General features: G+C 40.9%; 1 protein-coding gene across 2 annotated transcripts in view; it reads right to left on the bottom strand.

Moving 5' to 3' along the window:
* fto (FTO alpha-ketoglutarate dependent dioxygenase) overlaps positions 1 to 13,730 on the bottom strand; it is a 326,740-nt gene that overhangs the window by 170,911 nt on the left and 142,099 nt on the right. The window lies entirely within an intron of this gene.

The following is a 13,730-nucleotide window of genomic DNA, read 5'->3' as shown; positions in this document are numbered from 1 at the left end:
GCATATTGAACTACGTTTTCTGTCAAATTTGTTGTATAACATGGTGTTTTGGTGCTTAATTTGTAAAATCATAACCTAATTTGATGTTTAATAGGCTTTTCCTTAATGCCTCCTTATTATCCAACATATTTGCTTATCCAACATTCTGCCGGCCCGTTTATGTTGGATAAGTGAGACTCTACTGTATATACAGAAAGGAAAAATGAGAAAATGAAGAGGAACAAAGAAGTCTTTTCAACCTCAGAAGACAGGCTTGAATTTCTTCCGACATGCAACGGAGGGAATGGAAAGCCTTTCCTTGCCCAGCAAAACCCGTGGTAAATTTATTTAACACAAAACATTTACTGAAAACTCCCATCCAACGGTGTACATGAAAATAAAGGCAAACAGATGTGTGTGTACTGTCCTCAAAATATACCTCCATACCGACACATCCTCCCAATTAAGCCAACAATGATTTTACAGACCAATGACTGTGTGCACATCTGTGTTTGTGTTTAGGGGGCTAATCATTCGTGTCTTTAAGCCCCCCTCTTTCCATCCAATTCTGATTGTCTCTCCAACACAACCACAGCCGTCCGACAGCCCCGAGTTAATTCTCTCCTCTCCTCCACTTTGCAGATGATGCCTCGAACCATTATGACAACGCTGAAGAGGAACGGGGGAAAAGGTCTCCGTACCTGCCTACCTAAAACAAGTTTCTGTAAAGTAATGAATAGAGACAGCTTGGGGACTCTCCACCTGCACCGGGCTGCCTTTTACTGCTCGAAAAGCCAAACCACAAGGGATTGGCAGAAGGTAGTTGTCTGACAGGGCCAGGACAGGTTTCCTCCTCGGTGACAGCCCGGGCCTTGCCTCTTAAACCTGACCCGCCATAATTCCTTCACAATGCAACAGCAAGGCAGCTGACAGTAGCAGCTGCATCTCCTAAGCGAGATGGATGGAATTTTCATAACTAGTTCCCCAAGTTGCATTTTACCTTCAAGATAATTTATGAGCCGCTCCGAAGCCTTGAAGAGACAATATGCTTGCCATAAAATTAACTGTAACCGTCTTGTAGGTTATAATTAACACTGGGAGGGTAGCACCAACTGGGTGAAACACATGGCATAATTGATAGTGAAACTGGAAATTGAAGAGCAGGTGGAGAATGCAAGAGAAAGGCAGCTAACAATATCATTACCTGTTCATGCTGGTGGAGCAAAATAAACCAGTGCTTTCTGGGGGGTCATTACCATTTCCCTTCCAGTGTACGCATTTCAGAGATGGACCAAGTGCAGGTTCCAGGATGGGGGCTCATGTGTTTCCGTGGAAGAGGCACATGTATCAAACATGGCAGCATGGAAACGTTCTGGGAAGAGGCACATGTATCAAATATGGCAGCATGGAAACATCTGGCACCAAGGACACCACTGATGAATGGCACAAACCCCCTAAATCTCTCACTGTCTCTACAAATTGTGCCCCTTTCGTGGGAATGGGAGTGACTCTCTTTAAAGGATATAATAACATTTGGTTTGGACAAATGTTCGACAGTGGCATTGAAGAAGGGAAAAATCATTGAAAGTGAGGGCATAAATATGCCCAATGGCCAAACAATAAAGTGTCACCAGCCTATAAATACCAGGCATATAAAATACCTGGACAACATCAAGGATGAACATGTGAAAACTGTGGTCAGCAAAGAATACATACAAAGGGTCAGAAAAATTCTCAAAAGCAAGCTCAATGGAGGCAACACCATCAAGGCCATAAACACCTGGGCCATACCTGTCATAAGATATACTGCTGGCATCATAAACTGGACACAGATGGAACTGGACAATTTGGACAGAAAAACAAGAAAACTCATGACCATTCATCATTCACTGCACCCTCGCAGTGATGTTGACCGGCTATATCTGCCTAGAAGATCAGGGGGCAGAGGACTCTTACAAGTAAAACAAGCAGTCAAAGAAGAACATGCCCTGGCAGAATATGTAAAGCAAAGTGAAGAACCTGCTTTGATTGAAGTCAAAAATCAGAAACTCCTCAAAGCACAGCAGACAAAAAACCAGTACAAGAAAGCCACACTACAAACTAGAGCTGACAGCTGGCACAACAAAACATTGCATGGCAAGTTCCTTGACAAAATTGAAGTAAAAGCTGATAAGGAGAAGACCTGGCTCTGGCTCACAAATGGGACCCTGAAGAAGGAGACAGAAGGCCCAGGAGCAAGCCATCAGAACAAATGCAGTTAAGGCCAAGATCGAAAAATCAGCTGATGACCCAAAATGCAGACTGTGCAAGGAAACTGACGAAACCATTGATCACATCCTCAGCTGCTGTAAGAAAATCGCACAGACAGACTACAAACAGAGGCACAACTATGTGGCCCAAATGATCCATTGGAACTTATGCCTCAAGTACCACCCAGCAGTAACTGGGACCAACTGGTGGGATCACAAACCTGGAAAAGTATTGGAAAATGAGCACACAAAGATACTGTGCAACTTCCGAATCCAGACTGACAAAGTTCTGGAACGCAACACACCAGACATCACAGTTGTGGAAAAGAAAAAGGTTTGGATCATTGATGTTGCCATCCCAGGTGACAGTCGCATTGACGAAAAACAACAGGAAAAACTCAGCCACTATCAGGACCTCAAGACTGAACTTCAAAGACTCTGGCAGAAACCAGTACAGGTGGTCCCGATGGTGATGGGCACATTGGGTGCCGTGCCAAAAGATCTCAGCCGGCATTTGGAAACAATAGACATTGACAAAATTACGATCTGCCAACTGAAAAAGGCCACCCTGCTGGGATCTGCGCACATCATCCGAAAATACATCACACAGTCCTAGACACTTGGGAAGTGTTCGACTTGTGATTTTGTGATACGAAATCCAGCATATCTATCTTGTTTGCTGTGTCATAATAAAATAATAATAATAATAATAATAATAATAATAATAATAATAATAATAATAATTTTATTTTTGTATGCCGCCTCCATCTCCCCCAATGGGGACTCGGAGCGGTTCACATGGGGAGCAAGCCCAATCAATCACATTTGACATCAGAAGGTCATCCGTCATACAAAAAGCGTCATAATAAAAACAATTTAAACAAAACATAGTTAAAAGACATCATTAAGACACAATAATAAAATGATTAATAGTTACCATATGCCAGTAAAAAGTCCAACATAGGACATAAATGGGCAACAATCAAAACTGATTAAAGTGTCTACATCAAGATAGGCATACTTGAAAAATTATAAAAGGGAAGATGAATCTAGGTGGAAATACAGTTGTAAAGTGACAAGGAAGTTTCAATATAGATAAGGGCCAGGTATAACGGACTTGTTGAGTCAAAAGCACGACCAAACATCCATGTTTTTAACTGTTTCCAAAAGTAAGCGAGGATCGGTGCTAACCTAATTTCCCTGGGAATTCCAGAGCCGGGGAGTGATCACAGAGAAGGCCCTCTCTCACATCCCCACCAACCATGTTTGCAAAGGGGGAGGAAGCGAGAGAAGAGCCTCCTCAGAAGATCTAAGAGATTGCACAGGTTCGTAGGGGAAGATGCGGTCGCGAAGATAGGCCGGTCCCGAACAGTTTAGGGCTTTATAGGTAAGCATCTGCACTTTGAATTGGGACCGGAAACTTAATGATAGCATCAGTTATTCTCTAACTGATGCAGAACGTCTTCTATCAGAACCAACACCTTGAAGTGGCAGGTCAGAACTTGACTAAAGTGTATAATGAATTAGTTTGACACAATTTTAACTACCATAGCTGAATGTTATGGAATCGTGTGTGTTGTAGTTGTACAAGGTCTTTAGCCTTCTCTGCCAATTATAGCTGGTGCATCACCAAAGTACAGTTCACAAGATTCCATAGCTATGACAATTAAAGTGATGTCAAACAGCATTAAGTGTTGGTGCACCATAAGGGCTAGCTGAAGAAGGACCATGTAGGTTGGGCATGCAACAGCAAGAGATCATGTGAATTCCCTCTCCCCAACTGGGGTTTCTATAGACAGTAGCCCTTTGAGCCTACTCACCCTGATGAACCAGACTCTCCCACATCAGTGACTCTTTGGTCCACCCAGTCTATAATGCCAACTCTGATAAATTACAACTTTTCAGGCATTATGACTTCCTAGTCCTACCTGGGCAGCAACTTATGATTGTTCCATGGTTTTCTACTATCCACCACTCTTGGCCTTACCTAGTTTGCAAAATCAGATCCAACTGGGCAGTATGGTGGCACACATTCCAGAGCTTGGATCCCAACTCCTAGAATCTACTAGCAACCATGCTGGCTAGGAGATTCAGGAATTTATTTTTAAATAGCATCCAAAAGTGTAACTTTTTGAATCTTTGGCATGTCTTTCTCCCAATTTCTAACGTGTTCTTCTATCTTCCTATCGCAACTAGAAACCAGCTAGGAGGAAATAATCAGAGGGGAAAAGAGTGCTTGGTTCTAGACCTGGGGACAGTACCTAGAAGACTTTCCAATTTGTAGGAAAAGAACAGAGCTTGGGTTTATCAAGATAAGAGGCCTGGATTGAGCCCCAGTTAGAGGAAGTGGCTCAGTAGAAGCTCTCCGAGGTTCTGAAAATTTGGTATACTCTTGAAATCATTACTTGAAATCATTACTTGACAGCAATCAATTAATCATCAAAGAATCCAAAGGAATCCTGGGAGTTTTGGTTTGAAATGTTGTGGCTGGAATCCTGTTGGTCAATTCCAAATAGAACCATTCACTTAATTGTTCCACGATGAGTGAACAGTTAGGCAGATTCAATTAACTACTCTAGTCAAAGACTCTACCACTTCATTGTTTAGCTGAAAAGAGGAGCAACTAAATCCACAAATCTAAGGAACACAACATCTGGAAGTGAATAAGCATGTTTTTATATGGTGCACAAGACTATTTATGGAGCCATCTATAAATTAAGATGTGCAACTGTGATATTCCCGCCATCTTTTCAACAATTGCCTTAAGAAATACTGAAGAGTAATTGTGTTAATATCTAATTAATCAAAGGAGGAAATATTGTGACTACTGAAGTGATGATCAGAAATAGTTTTAAGATAATAGCATCCAAAAGAGATACTGACTAATTCTTCATTCCCTCGCCAAAGACCAGAAGATGAAAGCATTTATTTGGATCTTTCAGAATCCCTCCCTTCCCACATACCAATATTTTTTGTCCCCAGACAAGATATTGGAAAACAATTTGATAAATGATGGAACAGTGTCACCTACAGGCAAGATAAGCAGTTAATAAACCACCTCCGCCCTCAGCCGCTTCCCCAGCTGACAGCTGAATTTAGACTTTATCTATAATGTGGAAAATACATGGCAAAGGAAATGACCAAGATACACCGGGGACACCCCTAGTATAAAATAAAATTACTACTCTTCATGTGTGGTAAATTGTCTTCTAAAGATAAACACACTGTACAGCTAGCGATTAATCCATTATGGGGAGGACAAATTGCTAACCTTTCCTCTCTGGGGTATTTCTTCAAATCAACCTTGACCATGATGGTCAAAAATCATTCTGATTAAAGGACTAACACGGCAGCGAAAGACAAATTTGAGGGCGTCGAAAGTACACTTATCTCTCCTTAACATCTAGCGGAACGCTCACATAACTCAAATGCTTTGTGATAATGTTCTCTGTGAATCTACCAGTCCAGGAATTAAACATATATGAGTGTGTGTGTGTGTGTGTGTGTGTATATATATATATATATATATATACACACACACATACATACACACACACACACATACACACACACACACACATACATCTTTACAGGCCAAACTTATTTTAAGTAGAGAAGCAAGCATTTGAAATGATACAAAACCAGCATCAAAACATTCAGCTAGCTAATATTTGATCTCTGTTAATATGAATTAATATTAAAGGAGGTCTTCACAGAATGAATATATGTATAAGAGTAAAGATAAACAGTGTGGTATACTAGTTTGAGTATTGGATTAAGACTTTGGAGACCCCAGTTTGTTTCTCCACTGGACCATGGAAATCCACTGGCCGACCTTGGGTGAGTCTCAGTCCCAAAAACCCTGTGATAGGGTCACATTAGAGTTTCTTGAAGGCTCTCAAGAACAATGAGATCTCCCTTCAGACGATTTCTAGGACTTTTCTAATGCATACACAGCTTTCCATTTATACTTTTAATTATCTTTAGATCCTGGAAGAGCTTCCAACAATAATGGGCAGGTTTCAGTCATGACCAGTGTCTTCCATGGCAGTTGGAAGGTGAGCCTGGTGCAACCTTTAAACCAAACCTAGATGACCCTAGAGATGTTAACTCAAATTTTTGATTTGTGTTTTTTCCACTTTTACAAATCCCAGGGGCTGACTGTAAATCCATTCTCCATCTCTATTTCCAACTACATTCCTATATTCTACTACTATTTCTTCTGTAGATCACTGCATAAATTCATTAAAGACTTTTCTTCCCAATTTTTCATACTGTCCTAATTGTCTTCAACAATGTGAAATGCGTTGGAGGAAGAAAACATTAAACACTTTGACTATTACTGCTGAATTTTCTCCTTAGTCCTCATCATTAGCCTAGACATTTTCTATCATACTTAATAAAGCCGTATTTGAAAAAAAAAGTCAAATCAAAAGAACCGGAGCAACATGAGGATGCTAAGTCTCATTAGTACTATTAAAGGAAAGTGTCATTTCTTTAAAAAGGTCCTGTCTCTGTAGTCATGGCTCTCCAGAAATTCCAGCGGGTTATAAAAATGCTCACCTTCCAATGTCACCTTCTGTCTCCTCCTCCACCTCCCTCCCACAGTTCTCATCTGTTGCTATAAATAATTTTTCAGGGGTCATTGAGATCGCTGCTGTAAAAGTATCATCTTAACAGAAAGAAGAACCATTATTCCTTACCAGCATATCCTGTCAACCGGGTCTACACCAGAGATTTCTTGGTCAATGCTTCCTCTCTCTCTTTTTTGTCACAACAAAGATGCCTCTTTCTCCTTCTTTACCTATGGGGAATAAGCTGTATGGAACTTCAGAGAGGGAACTATGCTACAGGACAAAATGCATTGCATTTTTAAAAGGTGTTATTTTAGAAAAAGTAACACAATGATGAGCTATATGTTGTCCTCCAGATGTTGCTGAACAGCAACTTTCATTATTCTTCAGCATTGGCTGCCATAGTTGTATGACAGCAACATCTGAAGAGCTCTAAATTGCTCTTAAGTTAAAACCGTGGTTCTCGACCTATGGGTCCCCAGATGTTTTGGCCTTCAACTCCCAGAAATCCTAACAGCTGGTAAACTGGTTGGATTTCTGTTAGTTGTAGGCCAAAACACCTAGAGATCCATAGCTTGAGAACCACTGAGTTAGAAGGTTGTAAATACAAGACATACAGTGGTAGGGTTCAGTGGTCATGAGGTGGACTGAAATTGCTTTCAATAGCTAGTCAGAAGACGTCAGTCTGCTTTCAAGAGGACTTATCTTAGTCCATGTTTAGATACCCAGCAGTATTTAGAGAGAGCATCTCACAGCTATGGTCATGCAGATTTTCATTATATTGAGGTTTATTTGTCTTTACTCACTAAAACATGAAAGTCTTTCCTCCAACTCCCCTTGTTGCTGAACAGGAGTAGGACTTGAGTTGGATCTACACTGCCCTATATCCTAGGATCTGATACCAGATTATCTGCTTTCGCTGGATTATTTGAGTTCTCTGCAAGATAATCTGGGATAAGAAAATAATCTGAGACCTGATCTGGGATTTCTGGGAGTTGTAGGCCAAAACACCTAGGCACCCTCAGGTTGAGGATCACTGAGCTAGAATAAGGTTCAGAAACTGTGGAGGAAGTGGGGTGAAGTACTTTGGGATTCTTGGAACTGATATAATATGATATGAGCAACAGTCGATGAAGTTCTGTAAGGTAAGCATCTAAATGTCAGGAAGAACTTCCAGATGGTAAGAAATGTTTGATAGTGGTGGATTCTCATCTGTTGGATGTTTTCAAACAGATGTTAGATGGCCAACACTTGCATGAATTTGGACTACAGGGACTAGAGGCTTTGCCTAATGTGTTGTTGGGTTTCACTTGCCATTTTAATTTGTTTTAATTATTTTCACATTTTATAATGGTTTAATTGTCTTTTAATGTATGCCTGCTGTTAATATTTAAGCATTCATTTTAACTGTTGTAAGCCTCTTACAATTCAAAAACAGCAGGACATAAATAAATATAATAATTGCAGGACGGGTTGAGTAATCATTATCCAGAATTCCTAAATACTCCAAAGTTCAAAATTGTCCACATGGGTTGCTAAGATTATGATTGTTTTCTAGTGGTACAATGTACATACATTTTGTTTCATGCACACAATTATTAAAAATATTGCATATAAAATGACCTTGATTTTATGTGTATAAAAGATAAACAAACTTGATGTTTAGCCTTGGGTCCCATCTCCAAGATATCTCATTATATACATAAATATACATAAATATTGGCATTCCAAAATCCAAAAACATAATTCAAAATACTCCTGGTCCCAATATTCCTGTTGTGATGAGATCTCTTGGAGAGGTTGAAAAATTTTGAAAAAAACATGGTCACTGTAGCCCACTTAGTCCACTGTGTTTGTAAATGCCAGCAAATCAAAGCAAATTCAGCTTTGAACTTCATCAAAAACAATGGGACCATTTCTTGGGACGGAATGGGGTTAATTTATTCTCAAATGATTCTCTATGATCATTTTTGTGCAAAGTTGCACTCTTTAGCAATGTGTTTGTGATCAGATTTTATGGAGACATCGGGTTATGAGCCACAATGGATGCTCTGCTAAGGGACAGAAGAAAGAATAGACTGGTGTCATGAAAATAAGAATCCTCAAAAATGGGTTAAAAATAAATCTAAGGTATTTTGTCAGTCCTCAGGCAGCCGTTTCTTATTCCCAGTTGCAACACCAATTCAGTCATTGAAAATGGAGAGGGACCAAGCAATAAACAAACTGCCTGCTTTGCTTCCAGCTCCTTCACCTACTGCCCTGTTGCTTCTGGCAGACACCATTGTTCTTAACAGGCCTGATGACAGCTGATACTAATACCACTTTGTGGTTCAGCTGTCAGATGATGGAACTAACGCTGTGTCTCCACAGATTATAAATTTGTCAGCCCTGTGATGTACTGGGTTTCCGCCATCCTACGCTGCTGGGAAGCTCAATAATTTCAGTTCCTTGCACTTGGAAGTTCCCAGTGGTGGAGGGAGGAAACGCCATCAAGATACGAGGAAGCCAATCCCTCTGTAAACACTTTTCATGGACTACAAGGACCCTAAGGAATAAGCCGAATCCATAGGAGGAGCAACGCAGGACTTAGCATGCTTAGTAGGAGGATGACAGTATTTGGGAAGTACAAGATGCATTCTGAGAAAAAAGAACTTCTATCCAATGAGAAATAAAGAAGATCATTCTAGCTGTGATGCATTTGAATGTATTACTGAATTGTCATTTTTTTATAGGGAGATAGGGAGTGGCATAACAATTGCATATTAGAAACTCAAAGCCAAAGTTGGAGTTCTGGGACACCCCGGTTGTCTCTCAGTTTAGAGAAATGAGTGATGAACGAAGTATCTGTAACAAAGATGTTTCCATTAGAACAGTGGTTCCCAAACTTACTTGGCCTACCATCCCCTTTCCAGAAATAATATGACTCAGCGCCCCCTGGAAAGGGGGCGTGGCTTAGAGGGGTGGGCGTGGCTCCTGCTCAAGAGGGCGGGGCTGAGCCTCTCCCCTAGCCCAAGATGCAGGGCTGGGAGGGGGAGGGGGAAGTGAGCGGGGCCACAAATGGCTGGGATGGGCGGAGTTACGAGCTCTGAGGCAGGGCTGAGCTTCTATCCCTGTCCTGCAGCATCTGCCATGTCACAGGGGGCGGGGCTAGAGAAGGGGGCAGGGCCTCTTCCTGAGTGCCTGATGGGGCTGAACCTCTATACCCCACCCCCGTGTTCTAACAAGTGCCTCAGGGGAGATATACAGACGCTCAGCCCTGTCTCGCGCTCTTGGGAAGAGGCCCCGCCCCAGCCCCAGCCCTGCCCTTTAGTCCTAAAAGGCCTCTCAGGAGAAGTATAGAAGCTCAGCCCTGTCTCAGGCTCTTGGAAGGAGGCCCCGCCCACTTCCCTAGCTCCGCCCTCTGGGTCCCAACAAGCGCCTCAGGAGAGGTATAGAGTCTCAGCCCTTCTCGGGCTTTTGGTAAGAAGCACGCCCACTCCTCTAGCTCCGCCCCCTGTGTTCTAACAGGTGCCTCAGGTGATCAGCCCTGTCTCCGGCACTTGGGAAGAGGCCCTGCCCCTCCTCTGGCCCCGCCCCTGTGTCCTAATAGGTGCCAGCACCCACTTTGGGAATCACTGCATTAGAAGAAGACAGATTAAGAGGAGATGGGATCTCTAAAAGACTGAAGGAGATGGAAAATAGATTTTCTCTATTGTTCTAGAGGGCAAACCTACAACCAAATGGAAGAAATTGCAAGGAAACATATGATGACCAATTGCAAGGAAAAGTGGTGAATGGTCAGAGCTGCCAGTGGACAGGTTGGGTTGTTCTTCACTGGCTATATTTAAGCAGAAGATGCATGGGGCTGGTATCGGATGCTGTGGTTGCATATAGTATTGTAGAGCCTGCATTAAGTAGGGGGTGGACTATGCTATTTCCAATGTAGGGATATAAAGAATATTCACAAATATTGTGTATCAACACACAAAAGATTGGTTGATGCACAAGAGAAAACCTATGGGAGAAAATGATCGACCCTCTGAAATATTTTGAACTTTTCCATACACACATACACACAGAGAGACTTATATACACAAAATATTGTTTGAACAGAAAACACATTGATACAAAATGGGTTGTTTCTGCATAGAATGTTGTTTGATGCCAAACCGAAGAGTTATTCTTTTGTGTGCAAAAAAAATATTTTTCACAAAAACTACCAAAACGTGAAAATTCCTCAAAAGTCAAAATCGTTTATTTTTACCAGCTGAATTTTGGAATAAGCACTCCCTCTATCACTGACATACATCAACCAGATCCTCTATAGTAAAGCATATACTGAAACTATTTTCAACCGTTTCAAAGTATAACAACCACATGCAACACTATGGTTGTACTCCTGACAATGTCATCCTGGAACTGAGTCCGATGGAAATCATGGGACCTGCTTTTCAGTAACCTAACCAAGTACAGTAAAAATAATACATTTCACAATTTAATTTTTTCACCACACAACAAACATTACTTTGCCATCTTCTCTTTTGTCTTCTTTGCCATGTGATCATTTATTCCACGTTTACCATTAAATCATAATCTATTCCAGCTCTCTTTCTGGGTCGTTGATTCTATATGTACCGTGGTTATTTTTAAAGGCTTCTCTTTGGTCAAAGGGGAAAAGAAAGAGAGAGAGAGAGAGAGCTGTCCTTAGCCAGATGGGCTGCTTCACACTTCATTTATCAAACCCAATAGACGAGGCCCAGCCTTCCAGTACTTGCTTATTGCAGTTCAACGTCCATACAATTTGGTAATAATTTTCATTATCAGACAGTGACCCTAAAAGCCAACAACCTAACAAGTGATCCCTCCCTCCACTGCCTTTTTTCTCCTTGCATGACTAGTTCAAAATTCACAACCACACTCTTTAGCTTTTGACTCTACAGTAGAATCTATGATGGTTGCTTTTACTTTATTAAGAGAAAGATGACCTTTGGCAAGAGAAGGTTAAGAAGAGGTCAACTTGAAGGGCTCGAGAACCTCTTTAACAGCTATAACAATCTGTCCATCAGACCCTATCTGGCAGAATAAACAAACGGCAGCCTTTAAGAAGCTTTGGGCTGATTTTGTTACACTAAGAGCATATTCACATTCTCCTTCCCCATTATACCATCATTTTTCATATAACTTTTCTTTCTCTATTTACCAGGACACTAAGACACTATGATGGCTTTATACACTTTCCAGATTGATTTCATCCAGTGCCCTTAAAGACAGGTCCTTATAATATTTCTTACTCCCATTTCCCCAGATAATTTTCACAATTGCCAAAAAAACTAGAACTGGATGAGCCTCTGGATCAGGAAGAACCTTTTGGATCCAACACCTGCGTCTGTAACTTGCAAGACTACAAAAATCCAAGATAGTCTTTCTACTTGTTTAAACATAACACACATATGATTCAAACTTATCAAGAATCAAAATGATAAAAGACGCTGCAGTTTAGCAAATCAAGACCACATTGTGTTCAAGCCTACGGGAGTTGAGAAACTAGCTTTGATCTCATGAAGATGTCATATTCAGTCAGGTCACTGACCAATCTAGCCCTGTGTTGCTAGAGGCTCAAAAGCAGAAGTTATTATCTTTCTGTTGGAGATCTTTTAAGTTGAAAAGCCAAGAACTGAATTGGGACCTTTCACATGTAAAACATGCCTTCTATTAGGGAGCTATGGTAGGCAAAATGAGCAACAGAAAGGAAGTTTCACCGATCTGGGACTGTTCCATCATTGTTATGGAATCATAGCGAAAAATATCATTCACAAAAAGTTGGATGTCTTTAATCCATGTCCTTAGCTCTTAAAGCAGTGAATGTCTCTCTGGTCTATGACATAATTCACTCAGCCACCCCAAAAACAATGCCTACTTTTGGTTTGCTCTGTTTTAAACATTAAATTTCTATCATATTTCCTATGATTATCAGTATGTTTCCTACTAGTGGTAGCATAAATCACCTAGATCAAAAAGTAAGATCTCTTGAGGTTCCAATCTAACCCTCTGAGGTTCTTCAGATGGATGCACTTCCATTAGACCATGTTTTGGTGGCTCTCCAGAACTTGTATAGACATGAAAATGTCTCGACTAATGCTTAGCAAGACTCTAGGATGCAAAATACTGGTATTTTAATTCTACTCCTTTGCTTGTAGCCTTGCCCATCACAGGATTGTGCCCTTTCTGAAAACCCCAATTTCATACCTCACAACCTCTGAGGATGCCTGCCATAGACATGGGCGAAACGTCAGGAGAGAATACTTCTGGAACATGGCCATACAGCCCGGAAAACATACAACAACCCCAATTTAATTTGGCACTTAGACCTGGACTCTATCTGGACCTCTGCAAGATACACCACCTTGCTGCCACTACTGGAATAAGACAGCCATTCAACCTCTGAAAACCATTGTTGGGATATAAAGATAGGAGAATGCAAACAGATTCAGATTTATGCAGTTCTACATCCCAAATTTCTGTTTTAAAATAAAGTTTAAAACTATAGAACTTATACATACGGTAGTAGGGATGGAAATAATATTTGAGAGTATTCAAAAATGGAGGAAAGACATATTTCTTGAATATGAGAAGACCTTGATGAGGAAAGACCTGGACTGCTGAGAATTTCTGCCATTTAGGACAAAATCTGTGCAAAATTTACCCTTGGTTTTTAGTGTTATGAATAGAACACTGATATGAATAGAAAGTTTAATGTGTCTACATACATCCAATACCCAATTGCTGCTTTTTGTACAGAAAACAGCATTTTTCCATGTCCTGTACACAAAATACAATTTTCTGTTGCCAAAACCGAGGTGTGAATTTTGTGCAGAATGGATCCCAAACCATGAACAGTCTTTGAACACTACACACATCGAAGATTTTCTTGCTGCAGAAAGAAAATGGC

Source organism: Anolis carolinensis, unplaced genomic scaffold (assembly GCF_035594765.1).
Source record: "Anolis carolinensis isolate JA03-04 unplaced genomic scaffold, rAnoCar3.1.pri scaffold_9, whole genome shotgun sequence".
In the NCBI taxonomy this organism is placed as follows: domain Eukaryota; kingdom Metazoa; phylum Chordata; class Lepidosauria; order Squamata; family Dactyloidae; genus Anolis; species Anolis carolinensis.
Note: the sequence above shows the minus strand (reverse complement) of the source record. Positions and strands in the feature narration are given on the sequence as shown.